The sequence below is a fragment of the Moschus berezovskii genome, chromosome 6 (genome assembly GCF_049115385.1).
Source record: "Moschus berezovskii isolate FMDL1 chromosome 6, NW_MosBer_1.0, whole genome shotgun sequence".
In the NCBI taxonomy this organism is placed as follows: domain Eukaryota; kingdom Metazoa; phylum Chordata; class Mammalia; order Artiodactyla; family Moschidae; genus Moschus; species Moschus berezovskii.
In genome coordinates this window covers 99,682,131-99,694,725 of record NC_142465.1, presented here as the reverse complement: position 1 = coordinate 99,694,725, position 12,595 = coordinate 99,682,131, and positions in this window count along the sequence as shown.

The following is a 12,595-nucleotide window of genomic DNA, read 5'->3' as shown; positions in this document are numbered from 1 at the left end:
GGATCACAATAAACTGTGGAACATTCTGAAAGAAATGGGAATCCCAGACCACCTGACCTGCCTCTTGAGAAACCTGTATGCAGGTCAGGAAGCAACAGTCAGAACTGGACATGGAACAGCAGACTGGTTCCAAATAGGAAAAGGAGTGAGTCAAGGCTGTATATTGTCACCTTGCTTATTTAACTTATATGCAGAGTACATCATGAGGAATGCTGGGCTGGAAGAAGCACAAGCTGGAATCAAGATTGCTGGGAGAAATATCAATAATCTCAGATAGGCAGATGACACTACCCTTCTGGCAGAAAGTGAAGAGGAACTCAAAAGCCTCTTGATGAAAGAGGAGAGTGAAAAGGTTGGCTTGAAGCTCAACATTCAGAAAAGATCATGGCATCTGGTCCCATCACTTCATGGGAAATAGATGGGGAAACAGTGGAAACAGTGTCAGACTTTATTTTTTGGGGCTCCAAAATCACTGCGGATACTGATTGCAGCCATGAAATTAAGAGACGCTTACTCCTTGGAAGGAAAGTTATGACCAACCTAGATAGCATATTAAAAAGCAGAGACATTACTTTGCCAACAAAGGTCCGTCTAGTCATGGCTATGGTTTTTCCCGTGGTCATGTATGGATGTGAGAGTTGGACTGTGAAGAAAGCTGATCGCCGAAGAATTGATGCTTTTGAACTGTGGTGTTGGAGAAGACTCTTGATAGTCCCTTGGACTGCAAGGAGATCCAACCAGTCCATTCTAAGGGAGATCGATCCTGGGTGTTCATTTGAGGGACTGATGCTGAAGCTGAAACTGCAATACTTTGGCCACCTCATGCGAAGAGTTGACTCACTGGAAAAGACTCTGATGCTGGGAAAGGTTGGGGCCGGGAGGAGAAGGGGACGACCGAGAATGAGATGGCTGGATGGCATCACTGACTCTGTGGACATGAGTTTGAGTGTACTCCGGGAGTTGGTGATGGATAGGGAGGCCTGGCGTGCTGTGATTCATGGGGTCGCGGAGAGTCGGACACGACTGAGCGACTGAACTGAACTGAACTGAATTGAATTACTTTACAATATTGTATTGGTTTTGCCATACATTGACATGAATCTGCCCCAGGTTTATATGTGTTCCTCATCGTGAACCCCCCTTCCACCTCCCTTCCCATCCCATCCCTCTGGGTCATCCCAGTGCACCAGCCCCGAGCATCCTGTATCATGCATCAAACCTGGACTGGCGATTCGTTTCACATATGATAATATACATGTTTCAATGCCATTCTCCAAAATCATCCCACCCTCGCCCTCTCCCAAAGATGATAACGATAACTCTGTATATGAACATTATCTTTGAATTTAAGGGACCAATTACTTGGGACAAAGGCACTGGGTTGCAATCATGTAAATATAAGTAGCTAGTTAATTTTGGAGGAAAAGAGAATTTGAGAAAGCGTCTGCTCACATGACAGTCAAAAATGTGACCATGCAAAAGAGCCCAAAGCAACAGAGCTTGGTTTAGTCTGTCAGTAAGGAATCATTTATGATGCTGTCTGTGTGGTCTGTGTCTCAAGCTGTTTGAAATGCTTAGACGAATTTGATCTACTATGTTTGTGCCTCTGATTTATTTGATTTACAAATGCAGAGCTTAGCAAGATGTTGTTAAATCTGTACTTGAGTATTTAAAGTAAAATCTGTATGTATCTTAGATGATTAACCATTTGAGGCAATCCAGCTACAAATATTGAAATTGTCACTGTAGTTTAAAACATCCGAAGGAATTTGATTAAATATATGTAACGATTGAAAAAAGTTTGATGATATATCAAATTCAAAAAAGCATCTTTTCCCAAACTCCTATATGCTAAAAATAAAATAAGGTCTTACAGAAAAAGAGTGTAAGAAAATTTAGTTTTCAAATGGCAACTTTCACCGAAGAAATACTGATTAAAATCCAAATATTAGATAGAATCCCTGTTCTTGCAAAAACAAGAACCAGTGTATTTCTTCTTCACTATTTTTCTTTCTCTAGCTCTGGCTAACTAAAAAAGTCTCACAAAACAGGTAAAAGATTTCCCTTTCTAAGTATGTAGGCAGGAATCTGAAAAACAAATTTTTATTCCAGTGTCTGCATTTGTAGTGCCACCCAGTGTTCAAGAAAGGCAATGACAGTTTTAGAAGTTGAAGTTCAAACTTCAGCATGAAAGAAGCTGCTGCTGCTGCTGTTAAGTCACTTCAGTCGAGTCTGACTCTGTGTGACCTCATAGACAGCAGTCCACCAGGCTCCCCTGTCCCTGGGATTCTCCAAGCAAGAATACTAGAGTGGGTTGCCATTTCCTTCTCCAATGCATGAAAGTGAAAAGTGAAAGTGAAGTCACTCAGTCGTGTCCGACTCTTAGCGACCCCATGGACTGCAGCCTACCAGGCTCCTCCGTCCATGGGATTTTCCAGGCAAGAGTACTGGAGTGGGGTGCCATTGCCTTCTCTGATAAAAGAAGCTACAAAGATACAATATGGGGAATATAGCAAATATTTTATAATAATTATAAAAGGAGCATAATCTTTAAAATTATGAATTACTATATTATACAACCATAACTTACATAATATTATTATTCATCAATTATACTTTAAAAATTGTTCAGAATTGAAAACAGAGACAAGAAATATCAGTCAAGAGTGGAAACATGGAACACATTTCAGTGACACTATTAACAAACTTATCTTAAGTGCTTAAGATATAAAACCTATTGAAATTATGGTTTTTCCCAAAATTATGCCCCACTTTTTCCTTCTGATACTTTATGAAATTTTGTATTTTGTTTTTTTATATCCTCATAATACATTCTATTTGTATTATTGAGTATTTCTCAGTTTTAGGGTTAGAAAAACTTTTACCTTCAAAGAGCTTATGTTCTACTTGTATTTATCACAGTCAGTTTATATCGAAATCAAATATATATATCCACCTCTCCTTTCGCTAGTGTGCTTTTTTTTCCCTCCAAACTACTACTTTACTAAAAGGCTTTGCCTTGAGTTGGTGTTCAGTAAATGTATGTGGAATCAAATAGGTATTAGAAGATAATTTACAAATCAATTAATTTTATAGTTTTAACAATCTGGTTTTTCTCTTTAGATCTTTGGTCGACAATTATTGTTTGTCTATTGTATGCTGGTTTTGAGAGTCCCTTGGACAGCAAGGAGACCAAACCAGTCAATCCTAAAGGAAATCAACCCTGAATATTCACTGGAAGGACTGATGCTGGACTGAGCTGACTCATTGGAAAAGACTCTGATGCTGGGAAAGATTGAGGGCAGAAGGAGAAGAGGGTGGCAGAGGATGAAATGGTTAGATAGCATCACTAACTCAATGGACATGAGTTTCAGCAAACTTCAGGAGGCGGTAAAGGACAGGGAAGCCTGGCATATTGCAGTCCATGGGGTCGCAAAGAGTCAGACATGACTGAGCAACTCATGCAAGGTGTACCCTCAATCACACCCTTCACCCTCCAACACTCCCTCTCCCCCCTCCCCCGCAATGTGGGCCCCAAAGCCATGATTCAGGGCTTGGTTGGATGAAGGAAACAAGTTTTGAACTGAAGATGAGAAGATAATTTTTATTTAGATTTGACTGAGCATTTTCATACGTGAGAAGTAATCATGTACTTATAATACCTAAAAGTGGCTGGAAAGCTATGGAATCACATCAATTAGAACAGATGGGGAAGAGAGATGAGACAGAGCAAAAATGAAAATAGTGACTGGAAAAAAATATGAAAGCAGGTGCCTTTCAAGTTCCACTCATTCATCAACTGTTTACTTGCAGGCATTTATGGTCTCTTTTCCTCACTGCTGTATATACTAATTTGTATAAATAATATATTCATCACTAGGCATTCACCAAGACAAAAAAAATTGCTTCCCTGAATACCTTAAAAAAGAGGCCCAGAAAGGAAGCTAATAATTACTGGTGTGTACTATGGTTTGGGCAAAAATCCTCTTTATCCCTTAATGCTCACAGCTATCCTAAGGCATGAAATTGTTTATCGGTTAAAGAATTTGAAGATCCAAGATGGTGTGTGATTTGGCCCAAGTCAAAGCAATTGTAAATGGTAGAGAGAGAATTAAAATTGAGTCCTATTTTGACTGAAGGGTCCTTTAGTTTATGATAGTCCATTCTTTTCATTCTGTGAAAGAAACAGCAAATGTAAGATTGGCCAGTTCCGTCTACAGCTCTGCGGACACTGAGCTCGGGTGTTAAAGCAAATATACGGGCTCTTCAGACCTCAGTCTGCCTGGAATCACCCACTTGCCCTGACCAAGGTCAAACTGACTAAGAGGAAAAGGGGTGTGTGCAGTCTGGTTTCTAATCCAAACAGCTAAAGAGCAGGAATGAGCTTACCTACTGAACCATAAATCAATAAACTTCACAACAGTTACCCTTTACTGGGGAAGCAGTGAATTTCTTTCCTATTTGTAGAGAAAGACTCCTTTTTTAAATTAAATTAATGTATTCAAATTCCATCCTCATTTCTGGGCATCCCTTCACCTGTCTGTTCATTTTCCTTTTCTCTTTGATCCATTGAAACAGTTCTTTTTTGATATTTTAAAAATGACTCTCCAACATCCTCTTTTATTCCCCTTCTGACAGTTATGTGAGGTTTTCTAGGGGATGGGAGATATATTTCTTCACGTTTACCTCTTCTCTGCTTAAATTTCTAAGTTCCCCTAGTAACTGGGCACTACAATACTTTGCTCAATTTCTGAAGTACAAAATAATATTTTCTGCTTTCTATTTCAGTTAGTTTTTATTTATTTATTTTTTTTACTAATTCATGCCAATTATTTAGGCCACAGTTAGTCAGCATTACAGAACATTTGTTGATGTTCAGTCTCTTAGTCGTGTTTAACTCTTCATGATCCCATGGACTGCATCACACCAGGCTTCCCTGTCTTTCACCATCTCCCAGAATTTGCTCAAATTCATGTCCATTGAGTCAGTGATGCCATCCAACCATCTCATCCTCTGTCACTCCCTTCTCCTCCTGCCCTCAATCTTTCCTAGCATCAGGGTCTTTTCCAATGAGTCAGTTCTTTGCATCAGCTGGCCAAAGTATTGGAGCTTCAGCTTCAGCATCAGTCCTTCCAATGAATATTCAGGGTTGATTTTCTGTAGGATTGACTGGTTGGATCTCCTTGCAGGAGTTGGGAAATTTTCAAAAATTTCTAAACTATCTCAAAAAGAGGAGCTTGGAAATTTTCTAAACTATCTGATTTAATACATGAGGAAATAGAAGAGCTGAGTGCTGTGTTCCATATGACATAGCTAATAAGTCAAATGTTACCTGGATTACTGTGCTAAGAGTGATTCTGAAGTCATCTGGAGACCCTGCTGAAGAGAGCACTATGAATTTCAGAGCATCTACCATGGACGTGGTAGAGGGTATGACTAGTGGTAAAGAATCCACCTGCCAATGCAGGAGTCCCGGGTTCAACCCCTGGGTCAAAAAGATCTCTGGAAAAGGAAGTGCAACCCACTCCAGTACTCTTGCCTGGGAAATTCCATGGACAGAGGAGCCTGGCGGGCTCCAGTCCATGGGGTTGTAGAGAGTCTGGCAAGACTGAGCGCACACACACATGCAAATACTTGCTCTTTCCTGGCTCTCCCCTGCTGTCTTCTAGAGCAGTGCTTCCTGGGCTTTAATGCAGGTGCAGGCTGAAATACACAGTCTGATGCAGTAAGCCTGGGGCACTAAGTCGTGTTCGACTCTTTGCTACCCCATGGACTGTATGTCATCTGCCAGGCTCCTCTGTCCATGGAATTTTCCAGGCAAGAATATGGGAGGGGCTTGCCATTTCCTCCTCCAGGGTATCTTCTCCACCCTGGGATTGAACCCGGGGTGCGTGGGCAGCCGTTTTCTCCTCTTTGGCGGGCAGATTCTTTTCCCTCTGTGCCACCTGGGTGGGTCTCAAGGGTCTGCCTTAAACTGGAGACCAAAGGGTAGCAAACTCCAGCCTGCAGACCAAATCCAACCCACAACTTCTTACTGTAAACAGTGTTCCTCTGGAATGCAGTCCACGTCTGTTTGTTTACTTATGATCTATGGCTGCATTCAAGCGCCAATAACACAGTAGAGTAGGTGTGGTGGCAGAGACCAGATGGCCTGCAAAGGTTAAAATATTTACTCTCTGGTCTTTTATATTTAAAAACCAAAAAATTTCCAATCCCAGTCTCGGAGCACGGGTTGGCAATCTTTGTTTCATGTCACGACGACCTACTGAATTTTTTAAAAATCCAGACGCCCATGCCACACTCAGCATCTCAAGGGAATTAATTCAGGCCATTTGATTCAGGATCTCAAGGGAATAGGACTTCATTTTTTCCCCCTTCTACATATATATCTTCTTAAAATATTTACTTTGGTATAGTTGCTTTGCAATGTTAGTTTCTACTGTACAGCAAAGTGAATCAGCTATTCCATACACATAGTTTCCTTCTTTTTTTGGATTTCCTTCTCATTCAGGTCACCACAGAGCACTGAGTAGCGTTCCCTCAGCTATACTGCGCATGTGTACCCACTAAGTCTCTTCAGTCGTGTTTGGACTCTTTGTGACCCTGGTCGGCTCCTCTGTCTGGGATTCTCTAGGCAAGAATACTGGAGTGGGTTGTCATGACCTCCTCCAGGGTATCTTCCCAACCCAGAGATAGAACCCACATCTCTTATGTCTCCTGCATTGGCCGGCAGGTTCTTTACCCCTAGTACTACTTGGGAAGCCTGAGCTATACAGTATGTTCTTCTTAGTCTATTTTATACATAGTATCAAATAATATGTCCATAGTATGGACATTCGGAGAAGGCAATGGCAAGCCACTCCAGTACTATTGCCTAGAAAATCCCATGGATGGAGGAGCCTGGTAGGCTGCAGTCCGTGGGGTCGCTAAGGGTCGGACACGACTGAGCGACTTCACTTTCACTTTTCACTTTCACACATTGGAGAAGGAACTGGCAACCCACTCCAGTGTTCTTGCCTGGAGAATCCCAGGGACGGGGGAGCCTGGTGGGCTTCCGTCTATGGGGTCACACAGAGTCGGACACGACTGAAGTGACTTAGCAGCAGCAGCAGCAGCAGTATGGACATCATTTTTAAAAAGTCTCTGGAAAGTTGAGAACTACTATTTCAGAGCAAGTGTTCACAAATGTTGGTGAGCATGAGTCACCCGACCTGACAAAAGTGCAGAGTCCAGGGCTACATTCCAAGGAATCTGGTCTGACCGGCCTGCCACGGGGCCCAGAGATCTACACAAACACACCAGTGTGTCTTCTACAGGGTCCCCAGCACCTCACTTCAGAAGTAACCATGTCTCTGCAATGCCATAAGAACTTTCTTTCTGGAAAGTTCTACGCCAGCTCAGGTGTTTACAGAATTCTGATTTACAACAGTGATTCATTTTAATAAAGTACATCCAGTACCAAGGACTGGACTTCTTACCAAGAAAAACGATCCTGCACACAAAATGTTTTACTGGTGCCCTGATTTTCTTAACCTCTGAGTGTCATTACTGCCATAAACTACAGAAGAAAAAGACAAGCTTTCTCAGAATGAGTCACAGTCTCTACAATTTTATTTAAGAGTTTGCATTTGTTTTTTTTAAAAGAAACTTTTTATTTTGTATTGGCGTATAGTTGATTAACAATGTTGTGACAGTTTCAGGTGGACAGTAGAGGGACTCAGCCATACATATACATGTATCCATTCTCCCCCAAGCTCTCCTCCCATCCATGTAACACTGAGCAGAGTTCCTCAAAGAGTTTGCTTCTGTAAATGTGGGAAAGGGATGTGGATGACTGCTACTAAATGATTTGAAACACTTGAAGAGATTTGGATCCCTCTGACTGGGTTTGGGATCTGCCTGTAATGTGGGAGACCTGGGTTGGATCCCTGGGTTGGGAAGATCCCCTGGAGAAGGGAAATGCTACCCACTCCAGTATTCTGGCCTGGAGAATTCCCTAGGCTGTAATAGTCCATGGAGTCTCAAAGAGTCAAACACGACTGAGAGACTTGCACTTCACTAGTAGCATTAATAGCTCATTTTCTTCTCGTTGTAATATTGAAAAAAATTGGAATAACCCAATTTCTGGGTATAAGCTTAAGGGAACCAAATCTTTAATCAAATTATGATAAATGTATTTCAGACCCAATGCATTTGGTCACTGTCCAATCTGCCCACCGGCAAGAACATCAGATCAGCAATTTGTACATCCCCTTCACGCTCTCCATGTGCAGGAGCTGTGTGTGGCAATGGCTTTCGGAGAAGTATTCCTCCTCCTTTCGGGGCATTACTTGGACAAGCAAGGATTAAAGCAAGAGGGTGGCTCCCACTAAGTCTGGGCTTTGCATCTGCTGACCACAAATAGTGTGGCTTCATCTAAGCCTTGCACAGTCTCACTGAAGAATCACCATCTCATCACTTATTTATCCTTTGTTTATCCTCCTGTCTATGAAATGTTTATTCGAATCCTGGTTGATTTGCGTGTTTAGAAATCTGTTTCAATGGAGGGTGCAACCAGACAAAGAGAAGAAAAGTGGAAGAAAGCACTTGGAAGGCATTGTTTGCCTGCTTCTGTTCCCTGAGATTCAAAGAAATCAAAATATCTCCTGTAGTTTGAACAAAAAGCCCACCATACACCTTCCAGCCGCAAAATTCATTTGGGTATATGGATTGAATATCTAGACTTCCACTGGACAAACTTATTTTTGGAAAGGGTGAAATATATTGTTGGGTTTTTGTTTTGTTAAGAAGCAGAGATGCTGAGCATTAAAGAGTGCAGCTGGAAGGAAACAGGCTCGGGTCACTCTGCTTGTGGTGAAGAACTGTTCTTAAGCAGGCAACTGGCGGCTGCTTGCTATTCCCCACTGCAGTTTCAGAATTGAGAGAAAATCAACAGAGGTCATGCTTCTGTTGGCCACAAGATGGCAGGACTTCAGCACTTTCCTGCAGATGAAAGGCATCCTCTTGCCATCAGGGTTAATATCGCTGCTGCTGCTGCTAAGTCACTTCAGTCGTGTCCGACTCTGTGCGACCCCATAGACGGCAGCCCACCAGGCTCCCCCGTCCCTGAGATTCTTCAGGCAAGAGCACTGGAGTGGGCTGCCATTTCCTTCTCCAATGCATGAAAGTGAAAAGTGAAAGTGAAGTCGCTCAGTCGTGTCCGACTGTTAGCGACCCCACAGCACGCCAGGCCTCCCTGTCCATCACCAACTCCCGGAGTTCACTCAAACCCATGTCCATCGAGTCGGTGATGCCATCCAGCCATCTCATTCTCTGCCGTCCCCGTCTCCTCCTACCCCCAATCCCTCCTAGCATCAGAGTCTTTTCCAGTGAGTCAACTCGTCGCATGAGGTGGCCAAAGTATTGGAGTTTCAGCTTTAGCATCAGTCCTTCCAATGAACACCCAGGATTGATCTCCTTTAGAATGGACTGGTTCGATCTCCTTGCAGTCCAAGGGACTCTCAAGAGTCTTCTCCAGCACCACAGTTCAAAAGCATCAATTCTTCAGCACTCAGGTTTCTTCACAGTCCAACTCTCACATCCATACATGACCACGAGAAAAACCATAGCCTTGACTAGACAGACCTTGGTTGGCAAAGTAATGTCTCTGCTTTTTAATACACTATCTAGGCTGGTCGTAACTTTCCTTCTAAGGAGGAAGCTTCTTTTAATTTCATGGCTGCAATCAGCATCCGAAGTGATTTTGGAGCCCCAAAAAATAAAGTCTGACACTGTTTCCACTGTTTTTCCATCTATTTCCCATGAAGTGATGGGACCAGATGCCATGATCTTAGTTTTCTGAATGTTGAGCTTCAAGCCAACCTTTTCACTCTCCTCTTTCACTTTCATCAAAAGGCCTATGAGTTCCTCTTCACTTTCTGCCATAAGGGTGGTGTCATCTGCATATCTGAGGTTATTGATATTTCTCCCGGCAATCTTGATTCCAGCTTGTGCTTCTTCCAGCCCAGCGTTCCTCATGATGTACTCTGCATATAAGTTAAATAAGCAGGGTGACAATATACAGCCTTGATGTACTCCTTTTGGTAGTAATTTCGGCTTGACTCTCTCCTCTCAAAAGACTTCACACTCTCATAACTGAAATACAAATGCGGTTCAAGGACTTCTGTTTTATAGTTTTAAAATGTCAAGAGTCAGCCATTCACGTAATATAGTTGGCATCCACAAATGGAAAGCTGTGGGAAAAGTTCTGGCTTTATTTATTAATGGGTCTCTCAACTCTCTCATTGGATGAGGTCTGGGGAACCACCTGGACACTGTGCTCCTTTGTCAAGGATTTCTCAGAAGGAGCAAGTAGGAAGACTGCCATTGCAGACACAAGTTTTGCACCTTCCACAGAAAAGCGTGGGGGAGACAAGGGGGCAAACTTTCAGGGCAGAAATAAAGGGGGAATTGTTTCACTTGGAGGCATGAAGGGCAGACATGGAGGTGCCTCAAGTTTAGCAGAAAACCATGAACACATAAAGCTGTACCGCAGTGATTCATCCACGTGTCCAACCAATCTTTATTCAAAACTATTGACTCCCTAGGAGTGTGATGTTCCCAGGAACGGAAAGATGGACAAAGCACAGTGCTGCCTTCAAAGAGCTGTTAGACTGTATCTAGAGATGACTGAGAAAACGAAAATCTGTATATGACAACCTGACTAACACACAAAACAGAAGCAACTGTGGAACAGCTGGGAAGGAAACTGGACAAGCTGCAAGCAGGTGAAGAGGACAGAGGACAGCAGGCAGGATTGACACCAAGGAAGAGGAGATAGTGAGATAAGATGGAGGATCAGAAAACGAAGTCACCCTAGGGAGCTGAGGGTTTAACGTTTGCAATCCAGTTAGGGCCCACTGTGGAACTAAAATAAAAAGCAGAAACAAAACAACTGAGAAATGGAATATTTCCTGCCATATTAATAAACAAAGGATGTTACAGCCCTTAGTGGTTGCAGTCTTATAGTCGGAAGCCCTGAGAGAATTTAGGAAGGAAAGAATACCTGCCATCTGTAGCAGCCTGCAGACTGCAACCACTCCCAGACCGCTGAGGTGCCTATCAAAGGAATGATTTCAGTAAGGCCACATGCTTGCATCTTCCCTTACACAGAAAAGTGCTAAATTCTTTGCAACACTTGGTTTTTCTTTAATTCACAATAATCTTGTGACGTTCAGACTATCTGCCCTTTGCTTTTCAAAACTTCTGTGTAACCTGGCTCCCCACTTGGCCTCCTCAGAGCAGCTGTCTCACGGTCACAGGAGATACTGCCTTCTGGACTTGAAGTCCTGAGAATTCCCACTGAATAAAACTTAACTCTCAGCTTTAAGGTTATGAATCTTTTTAAGTACACACAACATAACTACAACCACAAAACCCTTGTGTTTCAACCCTGACCCCAAGATGGGATAGCCATAGGATCTTTGCTGGCAGGCAAATCTTTCTGAGCCTGATGTTTTGATCTGTAAGATGGAGCCTGTAGTGACTAACTCAGGGGGTTACTGAGAATATTAAAGGGGAAACGTGAGTGGATGCATTGCTGGCCAAAATCTTGGCTTTCTCTGCCCACCGAAGCTGAGTAAATATGACGGAGATGGAGTTTGGGGGAAATAGAAAGGTGGCTTTAATTCTCAGACAGTGGAGACGGGAATCACAGTAGGTTCACGCTTCAAGAAATGAGGACTCCTAATCAAGAGTCAGTGATGAGGAACAAAAGTGTTAGGATCTTGTCAAAAGCAGGCATAGGCTGGCGTCAGTAACCCAGTAATTGAGTCTGGCAGTTTGGTAGCTCTGAGGCCTGCTTTCTGATAACATAACTACAAAGAGAAAGGTGTTGTAAGGGTAAATACCAGATACAGGATGTATTTAGCATAGAGTCAAAGGAAAATAGGTGCCAAATACAGCTTCTGCAGAGTTAGGGGGTAGAAAACAAATTTAGTTACAGACATACAGGGTTAGGAGGAACAGTTAAAAAAGAAAAGAAAACTAAGGATGTTCAAGCCTGCTCACCATTCTCTTTATCTTCCTTATTCTCAGGAAAGGGGAATAAAAAAAAAACAACACCTCATTCCTCTTTTTTTCCTCTTCACTGCAACAGATGTGCCTGGCACACATTGTTGACTGCTGCTGCTGCTGCGTCACTTCAGTCGTGTCCGACTCTGTGTGACCCCATAGATGGAAGCCCACCAGGCTCCCCTGTCCCTGGGATTCTCCAGGCAAGAACACTGGAGTGGGTTGCATTTCCTTCTCCAGTGTGTGAAAGTGAAAAGTAAAAGTGAAGTCGCTCAGTCGTGTCCAACCCTTAGCGACCCCATGGACTGCAGCCTACCAGGCTCCTCCGTCCATGGGATTTTCTAGGCAAGAGTACTACAGAACATCTATTGCTTTACTTCTCTGTCAAAGCGGTTACAAAGTTAGCAGAAAATGCAAGGAGGATCAGGGACACCCGTGCTGGGCGCACAAACCCGTCACAAAGCTGGCCCCAGACCCTTCAACACCTCCTCAGCACTGGGAACTGAAGGAAGAATTAAGTGACAGCCTGGGCTCTGGGTCCTGA